The 21,958-nt window shown below is 39.6% G+C and overlaps 1 protein-coding gene across 2 annotated transcripts in view; it reads left to right on the plus strand.

The window, feature by feature from the left end:
* LOC141973912 (leukemia inhibitory factor receptor-like) overlaps nucleotides 1-21,958 on the plus strand; it is a 135,821-nt gene that overhangs the window by 22,415 nt on the left and 91,448 nt on the right. Inside the window, exon 1 of one of the 2 annotated variants that reach the window (XM_074932912.1) lies at nucleotides 12,658-12,773. The exons of the other annotated variant lie outside the window; for it this stretch is intronic. The gene's annotated coding sequence lies outside the window, so the exon portion shown is untranslated. Of the gene's footprint in view, nucleotides 1-12,657; nucleotides 12,774-21,958 lie in introns of those variants that run through there. 2 annotated transcript variants of the gene reach the window in all.

A 21,958-nucleotide genomic window follows, 5' to 3' on the forward strand; every position in this document is an offset into this window, starting at 1 on the left:
TGTGTGATACGAATACTGTAGATGGGCAGGGAGCTGACCTAGATGACCTCATGCTTTCTTCTGGCAGTAGTTTCGGTAATTTTTGTGGTGTCTCTGTGTACTTAAAATACACAGAAGGCTGTGTATTTTAGAAGTTGTTTATGAAGAGCCTCCCCTAATCTTTAGGGCTGCTTGATTTTGCACAGCAAAATAGGTTTTTTTCTCCTCTCAACCTTTTTTCAACATCCCATATTTGAAGGGAATATGGGCAGCTCTTTGCAATTTTAGTACTTGTGTGATAAAAGAGGTTTATTGTTTTGTTTCCCTCCTTGTGTTTGCAGTCTCTTGAGTTTGTTTTGCTAACTTGCATTGTCAGCACATTCAAAGCAGAGAAACTAGAGTCAGAAGAAGTTTTATAAAACATTGACAGCTGTTCATCACGCCCTATTACTGACTGCAGTTTGTAAGGGTTTTTTTCTGATTCTCATGACTCTGTCATAAACCAGCATGCTATTACTATAGTCAAGATTTGTCTAAGCCTGACCTAGTGCAGCTAGTCCAAATATGTAGAGGTTCACAGGGAGCAGAGTGATCAGGGAGCCAAGGAGCTGTCTAATTCTGTAGTAAAGTAACATAGCAAGAGTACAGAACTGACAGCTTACTTATCACTACTTGTTGATGTTTCAAACAGAGAGAAATAGCTCTCTCAACTCTTCACTGCAGTTTCTTCCTGCTTCAGTATTGAGCTAGTCTTTCAAATGGCACTGTTTCTCTATTTCCCTTCTGACCCCATGACTCCTGTTTATGAAACTTTTCAAATCAATGGTGTGACTTTTTTCTTAAGAATAAGGCTCTCTGCCAGCTCTGATTAGAGGAAATGCTTGAAGGCATAATGGCAGGATGGTGCTTGCTTGCTTTACGTGTGCAGAAATTTAGGCAGCAGTAACCAAAGGGTACAAATACAATGCAGTGCCAACTCAGAGACACTGGACTGGGACCCAAATAACCATGTTTGCATGGGACTGCATTGTGTTCAGACTGAGTTCATGTGTTCCTAAACTCTCATATAAATGGTATGTCTACTAGTTTGTGATTTGGCCAAATCTGGACAGATTTTCATGCAAGCAATACAAGGTCTCATATTGTCAGATTGTTCCTTTGTCGTATTGCAAGATTCAGTCCAAATCTTGACATTTTAAAAATTAATTATCAAGTGTAATACAATATTTTCTCCTTATTTTACTTTCAGAAATGAAGGTGGTGTTTTGCCAAAACTAGGAACAAACCATAACAGTATAGCAACACTCCTTGCATGGCTAACATTTGGCAAAAGAAAATGAAGGTGTGTAATAGTATAATTGAAACAACTTAATATTGCCAGCTGTCTTCTTTATGGTCAGTATTATTTAAGATCATCATTTCATTGAGAAAAGATAGTGATCAGTTAATTGATATGTGGTTTGTAGAAAAGTTGGTAAGTTTTAACCTGAAGTTTTTATCTTGCTCCATTGAAAACTAAGCTTTGAATGTGGTGTGACCTTTGCATTTCTTAGAATAGCCAGGTAACCTGAAGTTATTAATAACGAAGCATTTGGAAAAGTTGTTCTTGTTCTGGGCTGACAAGTGGCATGAACTGTATTATCAGTTGGCTCTCTTCTGCATACCTTCTTACAGAAGAAAATAGCTGGCACACTTTGAGACCTCTGGTTAAGATAATCTGGGGACAAGAGCAGGGGAGCTGGAGGTGTTGGAAATAGTCAAGCATGATATCTGGCAAATACCTGCCAGACACCTATTTGTGGTTCTATCCTTTGCTTTTTATTCATCCCTAATCATTAAGCCCTGTTAAGAGTTTTAGATGAAAATTTAAAGGAAAAGGTTGTGTGATTCCTTTTACCTTTTTTCCAGCTGATATTTCTAAAACCTAAAGCAACTCCTGTGACAGCGTGGCTCAGAGAGGGGAGAGAAGGAGTGAAAGTAAATCAAAGGGACAGTGACATTTGCTGCTAGACTCTTAGAATGCACAAGAATTGGAGCATGGTAGATGCCTTCGGTGCATGGCTGCCTTCTGAAAAACACAGAAGATCAGCAGAGTGAGTCACCAAAATGTTTTTTAAAATCTAACCCTGTTTTCTTCCATTTTTGGTGTACTCTGAAGGATCAAGTCTATCCAGTCTCATCAAGGACAGAGTTAGCTGTCTGTCCCCCAATTACACATGGGTTTTATACAATAGATTCTCACAGAACTGAGCTTAGCACTATGACCTCTCTCCTGCTCCACACACCAGATGCAGCTGGTTGGCCTCATTTGTGCTCCCTTAATCAACGGCATATGCACATGTGGCCCTGAGTGGGACAGTGGTCATTCTACTGTGTTGCAGCCAGGATAAGAAGGGAGATTTGTACCTCATAGCATTGTCCTCGAAATAAAAGAGCCCTGACAGAGATGTACTCCAAAACTGTAGCCAGTCCCCGCTCCACGGTACCATGTGTTGACTCCTGTTTTTAAAGGAAATACTCCCCATCATGTGTCCTAGCATGCCTCTGTCTGTCAATATCAAAAAGAAAGTCATCTGCAAGGTCTGCAAATGTCCTACAGTGAACAGCTGATAAACTCGGAGTTCTTCCTTTCTTTGCTCAGACAGTTTACAGTAAGACCAGTCCCTGACTTTTCAAAGTCAACTATATATGGGGCTAAGTACCCATATTAAATATGAGTTTCGTAGCCATGTCAGCCACATGCTTTACTCATGACTCCTGCAGCCTAATGTTATGCAGCTAAAGAAGTACAACTACCTAGTGAAGAATAAATAAACCTCAGCTTGCTCTTGGTGTAGGTTTTTTTAAACCTGTATTGACAAAATTATTATAAATTGATAGTAATATGTCACTTTGGGTGGATCTCATGTCTCTTTTTTTTAAGTGACAATTTTTAGAAATATTTGAGGTGAAAAAAAGGTGGATTATCTCTGCATAAAAATATATGTATTCATTAGTAAATGCTGAAAGATGATTTTATGCACACTTTTCTGCTGTGCCTCAGTACCAAGTAAATATCATGGAATCATTGTATGAGTGCACGCAAGTGAGAAATTATGACAGGTAATTTCTCGGATGTATTTTCCTTTTGGGCAAAGTCTTCTAAAACTGAGTCATCCTTTATATGCAAAACAGCTACAGATAGTAAGATTACCCCAGAGAATTTAAGGTTACAGCATTAATGTATTTTAAATCCTTTTTTTCCTAGGAAGCTAGTGTTTATAAACACATGAAAATCCCCAGAATGTGCCTCATAACAAGACTACACTTCAGTCTGGTATCCATTAGGTGAAATTGAGAGCCAAGGTTTCACAAGACAGAGAACCTCTTCAGCACTCTGCTACCCAAAACCAATGTGGTAGGCAAGATGAAGAATATATTTTCCCCTTCTTACTCCTCCTCCCTTGAAGGTCAAATCATTACTCTGACCACTTAATAAGAACTGTCATGCTGACAAGCCTGTTAAGCAGACAAGATCTCTTGCCCGGTATCCTGTCTCTAACAGGGACCAGTAACAGATGCCTAGCAAGAGATGCCGCCTGGTATAGTGTCCTAGTTGTTGGTCTTTGACACCTTAATGACTTGCTGAGGTTGTGGTTGCATCTGGACAGTGCCTAACAGCCACTGACAGACTCAGTGTCATATTCTTCAATCCTTTCTTAAGCCTGCAAGGGTTGCAGTTTTCTATGTCTTGTCTGTGCATTTTCCTGGGAGAAGCAGGTCGAGTAACAGAGAGGATGTCTGCCTTGAGGAGCACCTGAATGTGCTTACCAGGAGCAGGACAGAAAGGTGGGGAAAAGGCACTTTCCGCAGTATGGGGTGGAGCAGGCAGAAGAGAGGCACCAAGGCTGTATTTCTGCTACTAAATGAGACAGGCTTAGAAGAGGGTCTCAAACACTGAGCTGCTGCTTAGTTGCCAGCACAGTGGTACAGTCTGGCCTGTGCCAGCTAGCACCCTCTGAAATATTGCCCGAGTATGGTTCAGGCAATGGCATGTGCCAGGCTATTCCCAATGGGCATTCATATGCTGAAGCCCTACCCTTGAACACAGCCTTTTTCTATTCTTAGACATCTTAAACTGAAAGAAAAAACATGCCAAAAAATGTTTTAGAGCCACATAATCACCACATAGAACACAAAGGAGACCCAGAGCCAGCTCTGCACAGTGTGGACACTGCCATTTGGCCGAGGGCATGGGAACAGTCCCTGCCATAGTGTCACTTAACAGAATGAATGGATGCAGTGAGACTGGGAATCTGATGAGAAAAGCAAGAAGCACATGCCCAGCCAGACCTCAGAGATGATAGAGAGAGCACTTCCTTTATGAACCCGAGGAGTTGTGTGGAACTGATTGCATGTCAGATATCCACTACAGTGCAGGAGTAAGCATGAGCCTGAATCCAACAGAAAGATAATTAGGAGGCTCATAAGCCTTCTTAATATCTATTCTATCTCAATATTCTCTACTTTAAAACAATTTTATTCTCATAGTTTATATCCTTTCCTCTAAAAAAATGTTAAAGCTTAGCCAAACCCAAACTAATGAAGCCTTCATAGAGGCATCCTGAAGTATCCATTAGACCCATGCTCTGACACACTCAAAACACTGACTTCAGCTGCATCTTTCAGCTGTCCTGAACAGGAAATTTGCCTTGTTCACAGAAAAAATTATCGGTAAAATTTTATAATCCCTCCTCTGTGGAAGTTTTCATCGACACTACTTCCTTTTAGTCATCATTAAACTTGTATAGCATGGTATTCAGGAATAGGACCTGTGCCACACAACCTTGGTAACGCAGTCTCTAAAGGCTGATGGACAAGAGATGTCACAGGTATAGTGGCCATAAAGGGGCTTGCATAAATCTCTCCTCAAAAGGGCATTGGTCTTCCAAATTATCTCTCACCATAATCCTGATTTAATCAAGTTGTGCCAAGCACCATTTTTAGGCAACTCAGTCTGACACACTGAATTTAACTACATCTCTTCCAGACTTTTCCCACTAGCTAGCACTAGCTACATGTGGTTAAAATTATGTTGGTTCTTTCAGTTTCTTGTTTTCAGTAATCTTAATATGTTTTTTCTGGAAATGGAAAAGTTATCTCTCAGCAGGCATAAATTCCTGTAACGATATCATCTTCTGTCATTGAATTAACATATTTTTCTTCATAATTGACCTCATAAAAGTTGATTTCTCAGTTCTTTAAAAAGAAATATTCAGATCAGAAAGAAAACACAAGAAACACAAAAGCATTTAAAGGGAGAAGAAACATTTGCTGAAAGCACTACATATTTGGCATATGTATAACAAATATTCTCAGTTTTTTGTTCATCTTCTCATGTGGCCACTTCATGTGCAAAGGATAGAAGACAGCTAGGATAAAAGCAGATACATAACCTGAGAAAAACAAGAAATCTTGATGGTGCTAAATAAATTCACCCTGTGAATCACTTCAAATGCCTCTTTCTCTGAATCCACAACCCTGCTAGTGCTTTCCAACACTTCATCAATTTGTTGTGGAGAATGAAATGGAATGCTAACTTGGGAGGGTTCATTTTTTCCATTGGCATCCTCTGGTGCCAGTAAATCATTAGCCCCCTAGGTTGTCACAGCAGAAAAAGGCAACATACTGAATTTAGCTAGACAAACTGGGGCCTAATTTGAAGTGTTCAGATGAGCTCTTATTCCATATGGGGAATATTCCTAAAGAGAACATTAATAAAATTCATGAGCATGATGAGAAAAGGCAAAAACAATCCCTTGAGTAAAAATGAAAGGGACAAAAGTCCCTTCTTGACTCATTTCCTAGTTCAGAATGGTTAACAACATACAGATTATTTTTCTCTGCTGCACATGGCATTTGCTAACATGCAGGTCAAAGTTGACTGACAGTAATAATATATGTTCCAAAAAATATATTTTAAGATGTTCAGAGCCCATAATATGGTGAATTTGCTGTTTTCACTCTCTTCCTCAATGCACCTTTAGAAGCATGAATCTACTTTTCATAAGTACATTAGCAATTTGATGCACAGGGACTTTACACCATGACACCAATTGAATTTAATGAAAGTTCTACAGCTGAATTCCCACGTGCTCTCAGCTGAAAATGCACTTTAATGGTGTTTGAACTTGTTGTTCTCTATGAGTTTTTTTTCTGTAAGTTTTTTATCTTGTATGTCATTAAGAATTGCAGCACAATTTGCATGTTTTGCAGTCACTATGTCCATGTGTTCTAACCATGTATTTTTCCTCGTCAGCTGAATTTCATTAGAATTACTCTGCATACTCTAATGGATAGGGTAGAAAGTGCTGGCATACTGCATTCATCTTCACTATCATTTCAACCTGCCAAATTGTATTCTAACTGTTAATTTGAAGCAGGTTCTGTTAATTTACTTAGTGTCTTCACTTTTTCTGATCATTTTTTGGATCTTGTTTTTCTGTAAGTGCTTTTCTTTTCCCTCCTTTCTACCTACTCTCTTGATTTTCTTCTCAACTGTGTAATCAACAGAGAGTATCTTCTCATTATATATTAATGTCCTGCATGTTCTCAAAGCTTTTATCAGATCTTTTTACCTGAAAAAAAAATGTGGGGAAGCCATACCACAGGTCTTCAAAATAGAGCTATTTCTTTTTATTTTATCAGTGATATATTCTCTGTTCATTTAATAATTTACTTAGATTATATGCTGTTCTGGACAAATTCTGACTTCATATAGGTATCATTATGTACAGGAGAATTTCAGGAAATTTCTCTGGTTTTACAGTGCAGATGCTGAGATTGCAGTTTGGCCCAATGCACTGAATAGAAATGTGCAAGCATTTATAAAGAAGACCGTTAGTTTTAGTTTTGATCCAACATGCACTCATTCTAGTAGGAGAAGGATCCCTAAAATTTGTCTTTCTCTTGTGTGTCAAGGAACAACAAAAGCAGTCCACTCTACAAAGTAGGTCAAACCAAAGCAACCACAACAGAGACTGTGCTCTCACCAGAGCATAGGTCCATCCCAGCTGAACAGTTTGGGCAGAGTAAGTCTGCTGATAACTGGTTCCATCAACAGATCCACATGTGGGAGGGTGGTGAATGAGGTCCAGGGTCCATCCAGGGACCTAGTCAGGAGCAGCAGGAGATAGGACCAGAGACAGGACTTTAAACCAGGCTACAGCGTAGGTCCAAGAGTCCTCTAAGAGGTGGGGCTGAAGTTAACAACATAACTCAGGGAGTGAAATGCCCAGGTCTGAACCTACTTGGAGCTCCTGGGCCTTGGGCAAAGGGTGGAGGTCCCAGATGAGGCTGGTCAGAGCAGTTAAGACGTATTTGTACAACTCGCAATCCTGATTGTGTGGTCTTGGATGAATTTCTTAGTGACAGGTTTTCAGCTCTTTCATCTAACTCCTACCTACTTCAAAATTAGAATCAAATAAGCTGTTTAAACGTCTTCAGAAAGCTGGCTGTAAGTGCAAATGATACTTGGCTGTTAGACACATAAGAAGCTTTCAAGCACATCCCTGAGGTCAGTAAGGCCATTTATTTAGTCAGCAAATGTTTGTATCACATTTTAGCTTTAATTCCTCTGTCTCTTAGCTTTGTCGTCTTTAAGATGGCACTCTCATGAGGATTAATTAGTTCACATTTGTATTGCAAAGAACAAAAATTTCTACAAACTGCAAACTGTTATGCTAAGGGTTACTTTACATGCTAATCTTAACATTAGAATAGATATTCATACCAGGTAAACTGAATGATAGAAGAGATCCAGTAGAACCCGTTCGGACTTCTCCACCTCCATGTGCTTGTGCTTTGATTAGTTTGTTCTGCACTAACAAGCATGTGGAAAGTCAAAACCAGAGAAGCTAGTTTACAGTGCTTCAGGAAGTGAGACAGGAGAAACGGCAAGAGAGCATGTACCTCAGATGTGTGAAGCGTGACATATCTGTAGTTTTTTTGTAATAAATAGCCTGAACTCCCACTGTGCCTCATGAACCATCCCAGAGACCCAGAACAGAGCACATGAGAGCACAAGTATGAGATAAGGCTGAGTGCAGATTGAATGTACTTTGTAATGGATAGGGACTAGTCCTCAACATCCAGGGGACAGAACCTATTGCCCTATTGATCTTGCAAATTCCAAATCCTATCATTCCCTTTGACTTGAGAATTGCAGCTGAGACATTTGGCAGGGCATCAAGGGCATCTGTGAGAGAAGAAGAGGAGACTGTCATACTTTGCAAGTAAAAAGGATACAGATCAACCTCTAATGCATCCTTCATGTCATAGATACAATATTTATCTAGTGAATATTATGCACCTATTTGTTACTTTCAAGGCTCATTTTGGATTTTTAGCAGTTCAGCTATGTGGCTGTATAGCTGAGTTACTAATTTTGTAGTAGTGCTATCTTTGGAAGGTGAGCCATTACTAGCTGATTGCTATAGCAGTATGTTGAGCCAAATTTACCCTGACATGACTGCATTACTCAGGGCAGCCACACAGGTCTGTTTATGGCATTTCCAGACAACAATTCACATCCTCCCAATGCTGAATATTTTCTATTTCAGATCTGTGTATCCAGGCTTGGCTCAACACTGCATTACCCCATGTTTATGCTGGTAGAACTCCTTTGGACAAAATGATATAAAACTGGAGGCACGCAATGATAAAATAGGCTTCCAATTGTCATTTTCAGGACACTAAGACTAATTCCCTAAGATAAGGATGAACAGACATATCCTGTTTGAAACTGCTGCCTCAGCATGTATTTTTCACCTGGTTTTGATCCTTGAAGCTTTTATGTATTCGCTGTATGTTTCTGAGCACCCCTACTGGGTTACTCTGATTTGGTTTTTCCCTCAGAAAACTGGCATTAAGTGATCCTTTTCCCAGCAATAATAATCTCATTTACTATAAATTATTTTATTTGTAGTACCTTGGAGACACCCTAATGCTTTTACATAATAAAGGAACCATTTATTTGCAAATATTTTAAAGCTTGTTTTCAATGGTTTTTTCTCATTTTTAAAGTGGAAATTATTGAATGTGATGGGAAAAGAATTGTGATTTAAAAAAATCATTATTCAAGTGTATATATAATTTCATGTGAAGGGAAAGAAACAAGGAAACCCCTATTTTTTAAACATATAATGAAAATATAAACTATGTATAGATAAATAAAATAAAAAGTACATGAAACAAGTAAACCAGGCACTGGAATGAGCTTTCCACTGAGATTTACACTAACGCTTACAGCTGTCTGCATGAAAGATAACATCTGATAATAAGGAAGGTTTTCGAATTCAAACTTGTACCAGCGTGACTGATTTTTAGGCGAGTCTGGCTTAAAGGAGTTATCTTTAACACCCAATTTTAGAGGAAGGGTGAGGTAATGATACAAGTTAAGTGTTTTCATAATCCTTTTTACATAATCTGAGCAACAGGGCAGTGAGGTAGGGCTGTCCAGTGTACACTGGCAAAGGATGCACAAGGTACCACAGCAGCCTAAAAGTAAAATAAAACACTTTTGTTTTTCCTATTATTTATGGAATATATTCCAGATGTGGAATTATTCTGTGACACTCTAAAGGCTCCCAGTGTACCTTCTGAAGACCTGAACCCACTGGCCCAGTCCAGCCCCATGGTTCCCACTGAGGGCCTGGGACCTGTATGGCAGCTTGTGCCACTGGTGGGATTTCCAGGGTGTGGCTCTAAATAAGACATCCTCTCAATCTACATAGATGACAGCCAGGAGGGTGAAAGGATTTAGCACTGTACCATGAGCATTTCTTAAGTCCGGGTCAACTGTAGAGCGGATGTAAACGTTGCTCCTCCAGAAAGACCCTGTGACCAGTGTGACGGGAAACAGCATGCCTAGCTAATGGGAGCAGGCAGCTGGGGGGCTGTGGGACAGCATATGGGAAGGGTCTATTGTGAAGCACTGAGAAGCTGTGCCCTGGGGTCAGGGCCAGAGGTGTTAGTGCTTTTATGTAAATGCCACAACATTTATTTCTGACTATTTATTTTGGTTCCTTATAGCTGCATTCAGTTCAAGGTTTAGATTTGATACCTGGTCAAGAGCATGGTAAATATGTGTAAGTGCACACAGGTATGAGTGTCTGTGTTTGAAAGATTATTGGTCCTGTTCAGAAAATGCACTTCATTCCCATCTGGCAGGAATGAAAAGCTACCACAGACATAGATCAGTGGATTTGATGAGCTGCATGTACAGACCATTGTCCCACTTGCCATCACACCTCTTCCTGTGCTAGCAAAATTGAAGCCAGAGTTACAAATCAGTGTTACTCAGTGGGTCATGGCACACATTATGAATCAGTATAGAACCATGCTATCAAAAAATCTGCCTTTTCTGAACTGGCAGTAAGTCTTAGAGAAAAATTAACAAAAAAGTCAAGATTTTTCAGGTTGTAATGATTTTGCTTTGGTCAGGCTACCTTCCATGACTTCAATGCTTGTTTCCTATGAATGTTTGATTACTTGTTTTTTATGGAAGTAGTTGTCAACATTTACATTTATGATTGTTCTCATGTATCGGTATCATTGCACTTTGATCTGACTATTTTTTAAATAATTATGTGTGCATTTAGAGTGCTGTGTTATGCTTGTAAAGCTAAACTTGCCATATGAATTACAATTAATTTCTGGTATAGTTTGTCTTCCTACATACTTAGAACAGATGTGCATTTTTCAGGTTAACCAACATGATTTTGTGTTAGAGAAAGTGCATACAAAAGTATATACCAGAACAGTTTTGACAGTGGGACTGAAGGATTTTCATCTGTCACTGGATCAATTTCACAAATGCTCCATGTGAATGACTAATGTTCAACAACTGGACAGGCACATGAAATAGCAGTGGAGACGCTCTTCTCTAGGAATGTGCAGTATACAAAAAATAGAATCTCTTCTACTTACCCATCAATAGGTACTGCAGATGACTATAGTGGGCTTTTTACTTTATGGAGTGCTGTCAGAATAGTGTGCAAATCTTTACATTCAATATACGCACTGTATAGAAGCTACAATTAAGAGGAAGGACCACATTGATTTTTCCCGTAAGAATTGTATTTTTTTTTTATTCTTAGCTCTCTGAGAGCCAAGTTATTAGCTATCAGTAGAGGCTGCAGGATGTTTGAACTCTGCTTTTTAGTGGCAAGAAAGTGAGATTAATGGGAGTTCTAGTGTCTCTCTGCTGACAAGAATCCCATTTCCATTTTTGCTTTTAAAGGAAAGCAACACATTTCTCGTAATTTGCAAGAGAGCCATCTGCTAGATATGAAGAAAAGAATATATATTCAGCCTGCATTCTGAGACATGGCATCCTTGTTGTCACAGTTACTGGCAAATGAGCATGCAAAATGAGCATGCACAGCACTGCACTGCTGTGTTTGTTGAGCGGTTAAGTGCAGGCTTTAGTATATTGGGACTTCTTAAACCACTCACTCCACCCCCCCAGTCAATTAACCCACATGTTGACTTAGCATTCTCATCATGGACCTCTGTCTTGCATGTTTTTCTTCTGTCTGCTGCAGATAGTTTCACAGAAATCTGTGCTGAAACAGGGTCAACCCTGTGTCCTTTGTCAAACAGCTTTTCCCCAGTGAAGCTTGCCTTTGGGAGCTGTGGTCTGTGGGGAGTGAAACACTGCACAAACCACTCTGTCTCCACTGGTTTGTGTGCACAGAGCTGTAACACAGACTTGTATTTGTCCTAAAAGCTTGTCTGGCACCTTTTGATTGATTATGCAATCATTAATTTCCTCCATTTTTTTCCCAATCCACATGTACCATCACCATTAAGAGGCTGCACAAAGCCTTTTTAGCCTACACAGTTTCTGTAATGTAGTGTTTAACTCCTAGGCTCCTATATTTCATAGAATCATAGAAGATTTCAAGTTGGAAGGGACTCATAAGGATTGAGTGCAACTCCCTGCTCTGTGCAGGACAACCTAAAACTAAATCATACACAGACTATATCCAGACACTGGCTTATGAACTGCAGAGGAACTCCCAAGAAGTAGTATATTGTAAGCTGCTCTTGGACTGCCATCCTTAGGTTGTCCAAGAATGTCTTTCAATATATTACTTATACCTTCAGCTGTAGTTTTTAGGCCAGTCCTGATCAGACAACATCAGATAAATTCCATTTTTTTTCACTGTGGAGAGCAAGACAGAACTGACTGAGGATGAGGATAGCAAAACCAAACAATGTAAGGATTTTCCCGTCTTTGTCTAGTGCAGAGGGCATTTTGGTAACATCTGCTCCTCTAACTCTCCAGCTTTTTGGGCAATAACCAGTCTGGAAGCTTTAAACCTTCAAAACTGAAAATGTTTGTTGAAAAGATAATTCTCAGTTTTTGTTTGGTTGGTTTTTATCAGAAAATTATGTTCTGCTCTATTCTATTGGGAGGCAGGGTAGAGCACACTGTATATAATCTAGGGACTTCTATAGGAAGGCAAGATTCCTGTCCTCTGAATAAATATGAAATGATTGCTGGCCCCTCATACCTCTTTCTCATCTGTTTCTACCTGCACAGGTGTCTTCAGTGATGAACACTCTCATAGATTGCTGCTGTGTGTAAAGCCAGAGGCAACTGAAGGGAAGTAGGCCCCCTCTATTACCATCCTGATGGATGTGAGATAAAGCAAGTAGGAAGATCTAAGCTCCTCCTGTCTGCAGGTTTTACAAGATCTGCTAAAACAGAGAAAAAAGAAGCAAGTGGTAGCACAGTTACTGTGAAGGTAAGCAACAGCAAGTGTCTGCTAAGCAGTGCTTCTGAGGTCCATGAAAGTCTTAACTTTAGCCCAAGGATGGACAAGCAATCTAAGCTGCATTCATTTGCAGAAAACATGGCTTTTCAAATTCTGGCTGCTCTGCGATTGGGAAGAAGAAGAAAGCATTGAATTTGAGAATACTGGAATAGGTGGAAAAAGAATGGATCTGATGATGAAGACATTTTTATAGGAATGGAAAATGTGGAGTGGGAGGGAAGAACATATTTGTTAGGAAGTGGACAAAGCCTTTATCAGGCTAATTAAGGCCAGTTGGTGCACTCATGGCCCTAAAGGCCGTCTAGGAATATTATGATAGTAGTGGTGAGTGCTGTTGAGGAGAAAGGAGCCATGCGAGACTGTTGCAGCAGTGAAGGCAAAGACTGAGTTGGGAAGAAGGGAAGTGATGTATTTGGGAAGGGCTTTGGAAGGCAGGAAGTAGGAGGACAAGGGGAAATCTGGATGGAAGACATAACCAACTTCATGCTGAGAGCTTGCAATCTTCAGATGCTCAACTTCTTGTTATAAAAAAGCATCAGTGAAATACTAAATGAAACACCACTATAAAGTTTATGGCTATTTCATACCGTACATCTTATTTGCCTGACTTTGGTCTGAAAAGGTTATCCCTCCTCTGTGCCAGGAGATGCTGCAGAAATACTGAGTGCCTAGTAGGATGACCAAGGTCTGAAGTAATGTTAATGGTTTCTAATTTTTGTTTCATTGAGAGCGCAACACACAGGCTGAAACACAAAGCCATGTTCAGCCAAATTTCCTTATTTCCATACATGTTTTCCACAGTCACTCACTGCACTAACATTAGCCCTATAAAACCATGGAAGAAAAACTGTACATGATGAAGTATTGCACATGAGGCAGTAGGAAGGCCTTTGCAGCCACCCCAGCTTCTGAGGCATAAATTGGATGTTCAAATCTGCCATTCTTTGGAATCCCCTTCCTTGTTTGAGTATAGCTTCCCTGACATAGCCCGAGCCTGCAATTTTACTCTCTGTTATTGTCACTACCCAATAAATCCCCATGGCTTAAATATCTATGTGATCTGCTTAACTGTTTTGATATATTTTCCTAAAGCATCCCTTACTGCATCTCTTACTGCAAATAGTAAAGTGGTCTCAGACTATCCCAACTTCTGGACTTTTTTAACTTTTTGTTATAATTGACAAGGTATATCCCAGGCTCTTCAGGCCTTATTTATAGTATTTATAGTGGTGCACGTCATTCCTTGGGGAAAAGACATGTACACTGGCAAAATAGTTGTTATCCTGCAGAAATTTGTTTTATCTATCTAGGGACACCTCTGGGGTGTCTGCCAGCGCAGTTGTCAGAGCTGTGTGTGATGCTTTTTCCCCACACTCTTAACCAGCATGTCTCTGCCAGTAAAACTTCCAAGTTTAGACTGGCTCTAGTGAGAGTGCAGTTGTATCATTAGGGCTTATTTCTGTATTAGAAGAGGACAATGTTGTACCATTGTAAGTACCTTTATCATCACACTTGTATTATGGGCTATAACAGCATAGGCACTTTGGTACAAGTGAGAATTAGACCATTTATCTATCTCACACCCTGCTGCTGACGAAGGGGCCCAGTTACAATCAGCTCTGAGCCTCTGAGGAGAAAATGCTGGATTTGCTGACTGGGACAAGTTATATATGACAGGAGAGATTCACAGTGTCATGCAGTTGCAGTGGTGGGTTTGAAATTAAGTATGGGAGCCAAGTGCTAAAAATTCAACAGATACCATAGCAACCTGATGGGCCACTACATGTTTCCTGGCCGGTGGCATCACCCTTGTTCACAGGGTTTGTTGGGTTGGCCAAGGCTTTTTTTTGGTCTTGATACTTCATGCGTTTCTTAATGAGATATGATTCTGTGACCTCTTCAAAGGTTTTCTTAAGCTGCAGACAAGGCTACACATAGATTTCATTCATTTTATTTTCAATCAGATTATTCGAGAGAAAAAAAAGGCTCAATTGACAAAACACTGAAGCGTAAGAGCAGCATGACAGGATGAAGAGACATGCATTAACTTTAACATTTTAATAACTTGCTTATGAAACTGTGGCCCTGTCATGTTCAGCTGTGTAATCATAATACCTTTTCATGATACATCCTTTACCAATTGTTGAGGGACACATAGTGTATGTGCTTTTCATGCAAACTGAAGGGATTGAAAAGTATTTTAGTAAACATTCTGTATACCCTGGTGTTGAGTGGGAACTTTTTCTGCATTTTCTGAGGAATTCCAGAAGTACAATTTCAGAATTGTTTCCATTGCAAAACAGAGTTGAAAGGAACCTGCAAATATCTTCCAGAGACCAGAATTGTCCAAGAGTTGTCCCTTACCTGAGAATCCTTGAGCTCAAAGTGTTTTCTGTCAAGGACATGATTTTGTACTTAGGCTGGTTTCAGTAAGACATGGAGCAGCTTTCTAAAGGAGGCAATGTATCTGTGTGTGTCAACGCTCACACAAGAGGATGTATAGGAAGAAGGTACTTGCAACAGTAGTACCTGACTGCACTTAGAGCAGGATTTCCAAGCCTCTTGTAGTTCTTAATGTATAGACTCTAGAGGTGATGTTTCTGAAACAGCTTGAAACACCACACACTCCCCTGTCTGTACTCAAAAGATTGTAAAGCTTTTCTACTTTTTAATATTAACATGAGGAATCATCCATTCCTTTTATGTAAATTCTTTGCAACATGCCAGTGCAGGGTCCTGGGAAAAAGTTAAAAAAGCATTTACTCCTGTCTCTTACAAGCAGTAGTAAACTGTTTTGGATAGGCAATAGAAGGGTTTAAAGGCAAAGATTGCCATTTATGTGAACTGACAAAGCTTCTGCCGTAGTCCAGGGTGAAGCCAGACACAGTTCTAACCTTAAATGAAAGCCTGAGAGAGCATTTGCTTGTCTTGCCTGATTGGCTATGGGAGTGCACTGCAGGTTCCCACCTCAGTACCCCACCCCAGGCTGTAAGGTAGCCAGTCATGTTACTGCTTTGCTGGCAGAACCAGCATAAAGCAATTCTATTGGGAGAGTTAAAACAAGCTGAGAAGCTGAAACAGAGTGCCTAATGTTTCAGTTGGGCTGTTGGCTGGTTTAGATTTCATTTTTATTAAGAAAAATATTACAGTCTAATTCTCCTTCTTAGATGGACCAGAAACAAATGGTGAAACCTCCAGGATTTTTTTCTCAGAACAGAAACTGTATGCAGCATGTACAACAGACTAGGCAAGTTGTCTCTCAATGGCTCTTTTCATGAATTCAAGGGCAAACTTTTGCCCTATTTTATGTAAGGTTGCCTCAGAGAAGACACAGAGACCCTCCAGCTCTCTCTAGGCTTTGGCAAATGCATGCAGGGGCAGGATATCCTGTATTTCTAGTACTATCCTTGGCACTCAGGTTGGTCTCAACTAAAGCACATGCTGATAATCCATCACTAAGAAGAGACAGTTAATAAAACATTGAGAGCAAGCTTTCCTGTCTCCCTTTTCCTCCTCTGGGCCTTTGCACACATGGCTCTTTCTGGTAGGAGCAGAGTTTTAGAGGTGCATGTTGTTCCAGCCCTTTGAACCTCAGTGTTCTGTGTGCTTTGAAACATTCTGTTCTTTGTTAACACACAGTTTCTAACCTTTTTCCATCAGCACATTTGGTGTAGGAATCTGTTCTCTTAGTCTCAGTAAATATGACCTATCTGAACTTTTGAGTATGTATCTCAAGTCTCCAGTCAACTTTTCTAACCTAAACCCATTTCTCAGGGGATGAAGTGCAAAAAGCAGCCCTAGTTTCTGTAAACGTCTGGAATTCATCTGAGGAATTTGGTAAAATTAGGGGGATTTGAATATAAAGAGTACAGTGTGTTTTCTGCTTTTGATTTTTCTGCCTCTGCATTCATCTATAATTTGTGGAATCACAGTTAAGTCATGTTATGCCACTGACATTTTTGTATGGTGTAATCATTCCTGATTGCTGTCTCTGCCCTTTGCTAGCTGGTTTCTGTCTGCAGTACAGCTCTCTTGAGAGACCACAATTAAAAAAACAAAAACAAAAAACAAAACAAAACAAAAACAAAACAAAACAAAACAAAACAAAACAAAAAAAACAACCAAACCCCCAGCAAAGCACTTTATTTTCGTCTCTGAATGTTTGAGTAAAACAGGTGTCCCCTGGAATATGAAGTCAAATGAAATGCTGAACTAAGTTAATATGCCACCTTGTCATCTTTCTGCCTGATCTCTTCCAAAGCAACAGAAACTTGCTCTCATCAGCAAGTCTTAAGAAGCATTGGTTGCTGGAAGGGAAGCAGTCCACATTCTAGTAAGGCATGTGCCTCACCATGAAGGGAAATAAAGGCATGATTCACATGAAATCTGTCCTGTTTCTGCATTGTACCATGTGAACATCTCTTGACCTACTGGCAGGCCCTAGCGTGTGTGCCTTGCTATTTCTAGTTGTTCTCCGTGTGGACAGGTTGTGAAGAGGCCATACAGACAGTGTTTTCTGCCAGTTCTGTCCTGTGTAGGCCTCAAACAGCGCAACAGGGAAACTGAACAAACTATTGCTCATGGAGTGGTTGAAAGGCAGTGTTGTGGCCTGGCACTGGAAGTGTCAGTTGAGGCAAGCTGGCTGGGAAACAAACTTCCTCTGCTCTGGCCATATGTCCACACTCTACACTGTGTTGTACTCCCCACCCAGATAACCGCATCATCAGGGTCAGGAAATCTATAGACAATACCATCCTAGAGCCAGAAGTATTTGTTACTTTGAAGGTATTGCTTAGAATATATGAACAGTGTTGCAGTAGGGTTTTTACACATGCATCCGCTTCGGTGTCACTGACATGTTATTCTCAGCCAGTATGTTACTCCAGATGGGTTTTAATCATTACTCAAGCACATCTGGCTCTGAGAGGACAAAACATATTGTATGGGGTCTTCTTCATTCAGATTCTACAGAATGGTGAAGTGTGTTTGAGGTCTTTTCAAATATACTTCTAAACTAACACATTCTGGCCAGTCAACCTAGTGATACTCACTTCAGCCAAATACCTGTTAGATTCTCCCTGAGGGAACCATCTCTTCAGTCTCATCTGATTTAATCCAATAAATCATTAGCTGGTGCATTTGTGAGACAGGGCTGTAAACAAGAATGAGAGAAGATTCACTGACAGCTTACTGTTGGTGGCTTACAGGCACTGGCTATATCTTATGTAACTCATTAACACAGAAAGAGGGAGCCGCAGGTGCTGGCGTTCACTATCACAGAACATTTCTCAGCAGATTTCTGCATGGAATTTGTATAATTTGATTTCTTTCTATCCTCCTTCCAGTACTGTGACTGTAGTCAATAAAACAAATGGCAAAAGTGTATTTTAAAAGCATTTGTCTCCAAGCATATATTTCAATATCCACAAGGAAAGAAACAAAATGGATGAAACTGAATTAATAAATGAACATGCAAAGTTTAGACTAATTTTCATGTGTCTATAGGTCTGAGCCATTTCAGCAGCTCTTCCCTATATGCCTTTTGGATCATTTGTTTAATGAAAAAAAGCTGACCTGTCTCTTCATGATCTTATTTCAATATATTTTTTTTTTAATATGAGTGCTTTATATTATTTAAATTCAGCTTTTGGACATCTTAGCCACTTTAAGTTCTTCTTGTAAATTATATCTTTCACCCCTGCTCAGCTCTATTATCTGTAGAAGAAGGCAATATGCATAATGAGTCTTTCAAAGAATATATTATCTAAATCAACCCCATGAAATTTGAATATACAGTTAATCTTTTGTGTATGCTAGTGCCTATTGCCACACACAAATTATAGGGTTATGCCAAAAATTTTACTGGCAATGCTGGCCCTTACATTTGAAAATCTGATCTTTAATGTCTTTGTGCATTAGTTCCCCTTTGTAGGAACTATGAGATCTAATTGGCCTCTGCAGACTTTTGTGATTAATGGAGTTCAAGTCTGGATGGGACCATGGTAATTATTTAATCTGATATTTTGCAGAAGACTGACTGATATATGGAGTTCTCCAAGACCAGAGGGAATTTATTTTGATTCATAAAGAAGAAGGACAAACACCCTTTGCAGTTGATCTATACCCTATTTTTCAGAAAACACATCAATGTAAAGATTTCAGGGGTGAAACTTGCCTTAGATCATTTCAGCTTTAGTCTTTGGTGTTTGCATCAGTTGCCTTTCCAGTCAACACAGAAGTAAGCATTGCAGGCTGACACGTCTGAGAATGATGGGCTCTAACACCTCCAAGAGACATCTGCCTCTCCCCACAGAATATAGAGGGGACTTAATCAATTAGTTGAGGACACCCCAAGTGCTAGTGTGGAGATATGTCATCAGCTCTCTAACGGCTAATGCTTACATACCCCTTTTTTCTTTTTTCCTAAGTATAGCCCACCACAAACACTTGGCTAGACCCTTGATAGATGAAATTGCCAGATAGGTAAAGAACTCCTTGTAGCATATCCTAAAAGACAGTGATCCCGTGAAGTTTCTAATCCCTTTCACAAACTTAATAGATTGACTTCTTTTTCATTTTCATTAATAAGCCAAATTTCCTGGCCATGAATCATCTCTCCTGAAATACAAATAATCAGAAAATAATCCTGCAAAAAGACCCTTAGAGGTTCTTTGGTTCCTCTCCTTTTCCCAGGGTGAGGTCATCTCCTTCCTCAAGACAGAACATTTGTCATTCCTAACAGAGATTTGCATAGCCTGTTGTTAAAAGTCTCCGAAGGTGGGGATTCCATATTTGGATTCTGTAACCAAGCCATGCTAGAGTTTTACTGTTTTTTTAGGAAAAAGTTTTCCTTAAGATTAATCTTCATCATTGCAGCTGCAATTTAAAGTCCATTTTTACTGCCTTTGTAGTCTTCTGGTCTCTGGGTATGGAACAATAGTGTTTTTCTCAACAGCATATACAGGAAAAAAACTTCATTTTTCTCCCCTCCCTTTGTTTCATAGTAATGCAAAGAAGCCTGAATGTTGGATCTCTTTTTTTGCTGGGGTGTTTTGTTTTGTTGGGGTTTTTTTTGGTTGGGTTTGTTTGGGTTTTTTTAACCTCTATGTGGAGTACATGTATTACCTGACAATCTGTCTGTGCACCACTAACATAATTCTGTGTTAATTTTATACTGATGAGAAACTGAGTTATGTATATACATAGGTGAAACCATTCTCCTAGCTTTGGGATACTAACCATAGACAAAGCATGACTAATGGTTCTTGATAAGAAAGGGCATGCTCAGAATGTAATCACCAGATTAACTAAATACAGAAATAAAAGGCATGGCTGTGGGAAAAGCATTCTGCTGGTGGTTTCAAGTCTAATTTCTCCAGATTAGAAGAGTGTCAGACTGTAACAGCTGACAGGCTATTGTTCTTCCCAGATACAGAATCTGCTGAGACAGGAAGGTGAGGAGATGGGTAGCTAAGTTTTAACTTGTATGCAAAGCACTGTCTGAACAAACAAGCTTTCGTGATCATTTTCTAACAAGGAATCAGGGATATTGTTTTACTTCAGGGATGTATTAACAGAAGGTTACTGAACTAATGATCTCCATGTCATACAAAATGCCACAGGCTTTCAGAGCTGAAACCATTGAGTGAAAATTATGGTCCTATTCAGCAGAGAAAATACTTGACTATAGCCAACTAAGTGCACTTACACTATTTTTCTGCAGCTGTGTGTGGTGTAAATGGAAATCAACACTGGTTTGTAGAGATTTAGGTCAGTATCCTTTCCACTGTGTCCCTTCTGAGTAGTTTAGCAGCTGCAAGTGCATGCAGAAGAATAGAGTAGTTCCTAAAGTCCAAAATTTATCTTGTGAAAAAAAAATTATAGTTATAAATCTCAAGTTTTCCCATTCCTTTAACCTTCATCCTACATGCATACTGGCATGGCACACAGTCTTCTAGACCAACACCAAATACCCTGTGTATGTATCATAGAAAAACATGACCTAAAGAGAGATGGTGCTTGGTGTAACTGGAAACATCTTGAAGTGTACCTGTATGTACACTGTATGTCAGTAAATGTGGGATCTTTGTAACAATTCCAAAGCAGGACTCTACATTCTTGCTGAATGAGAGCCTGAGAGTGCTGACTCTAAATGCTACTGTGAAATACCAGGTTGTTTAATCATTTGGAGACTTGAACAAGACATGCTAGAAAGAACACAGGACCAAGGGTTACAAATCTGTACACACAGAAAACCTGCTTTCAAATTCTTTGTATTTTAGAGAAAGAGAAAATAGTCTTTCGTTGCTTTTTTTTTTTTTTTTTTAACCTTTTGAGTCTTCATTTTCTCCCCTGTTTATCCGTGCTGCAGTGTAACTTGTAGTGCTTCTGTCACGGAGAGTCTGTTTCATTATTAGGGTCACGACTGAACACCTTCAGAATCTGCTTCGCTAGGGCATGTGGCAAAACCAGAGCACACAATAGCTGTGACTAGTTGTAACATCTCTATTTCTGAAACAGTTTTTGGCTGGAGCCTTCATTCAAACATTTGCTGGTTGAATTTGAATAGCTTTCTTGTGTGACACAGGGCTGATTGACCGTGAACAATAATACATTAGATTAAGATCAATGCGGAGATTAAGATCTTGAGCGGAGTACCCTGCTAGGAGAAATGAAAATGGCCCATCTATTTCCCAAAATGATTTTACGTAGACTTGATGTATCAGCTGAATGGAACTAGTTTAGGTCTCTAACGGTATGTTGTGTTGTAAAAACTTGACATCCCTATTACTAATGGCTGTAGATGTCAGATCAGTATTTTAGTGTGAAGATATCTCTACGCAGTTGTATTAACACATATGTTTACCAAAGGCAGTCACAGGGAACACTTGTTTACTGAGATGTATGTTCTTTGCTAACAGATCCAGTGTAGAGAGTTGTACGTGAATGCGACCTTTTTGCAGTGAGGAGTGACCTGCACAGACCTTCAATAATTGTGGATTGTGAGTGAATGATCCTCATTCACTCCTCATTACTGAATTAAAGTTTCATTCATTTCTTCCAAAGAATGTATCTTTAGAGACAATTTTGCCTCTGCTCAGGTTAAAAGTTCGATCTATTAATGCTAAAAGATTTCCAAAACCTCCTGCCAGAAA

The sequence above is a fragment of the Athene noctua genome, chromosome Z (assembly GCF_965140245.1).
Source record: "Athene noctua chromosome Z, bAthNoc1.hap1.1, whole genome shotgun sequence".
NCBI classification, from domain to species: domain Eukaryota; kingdom Metazoa; phylum Chordata; class Aves; order Strigiformes; family Strigidae; genus Athene; species Athene noctua.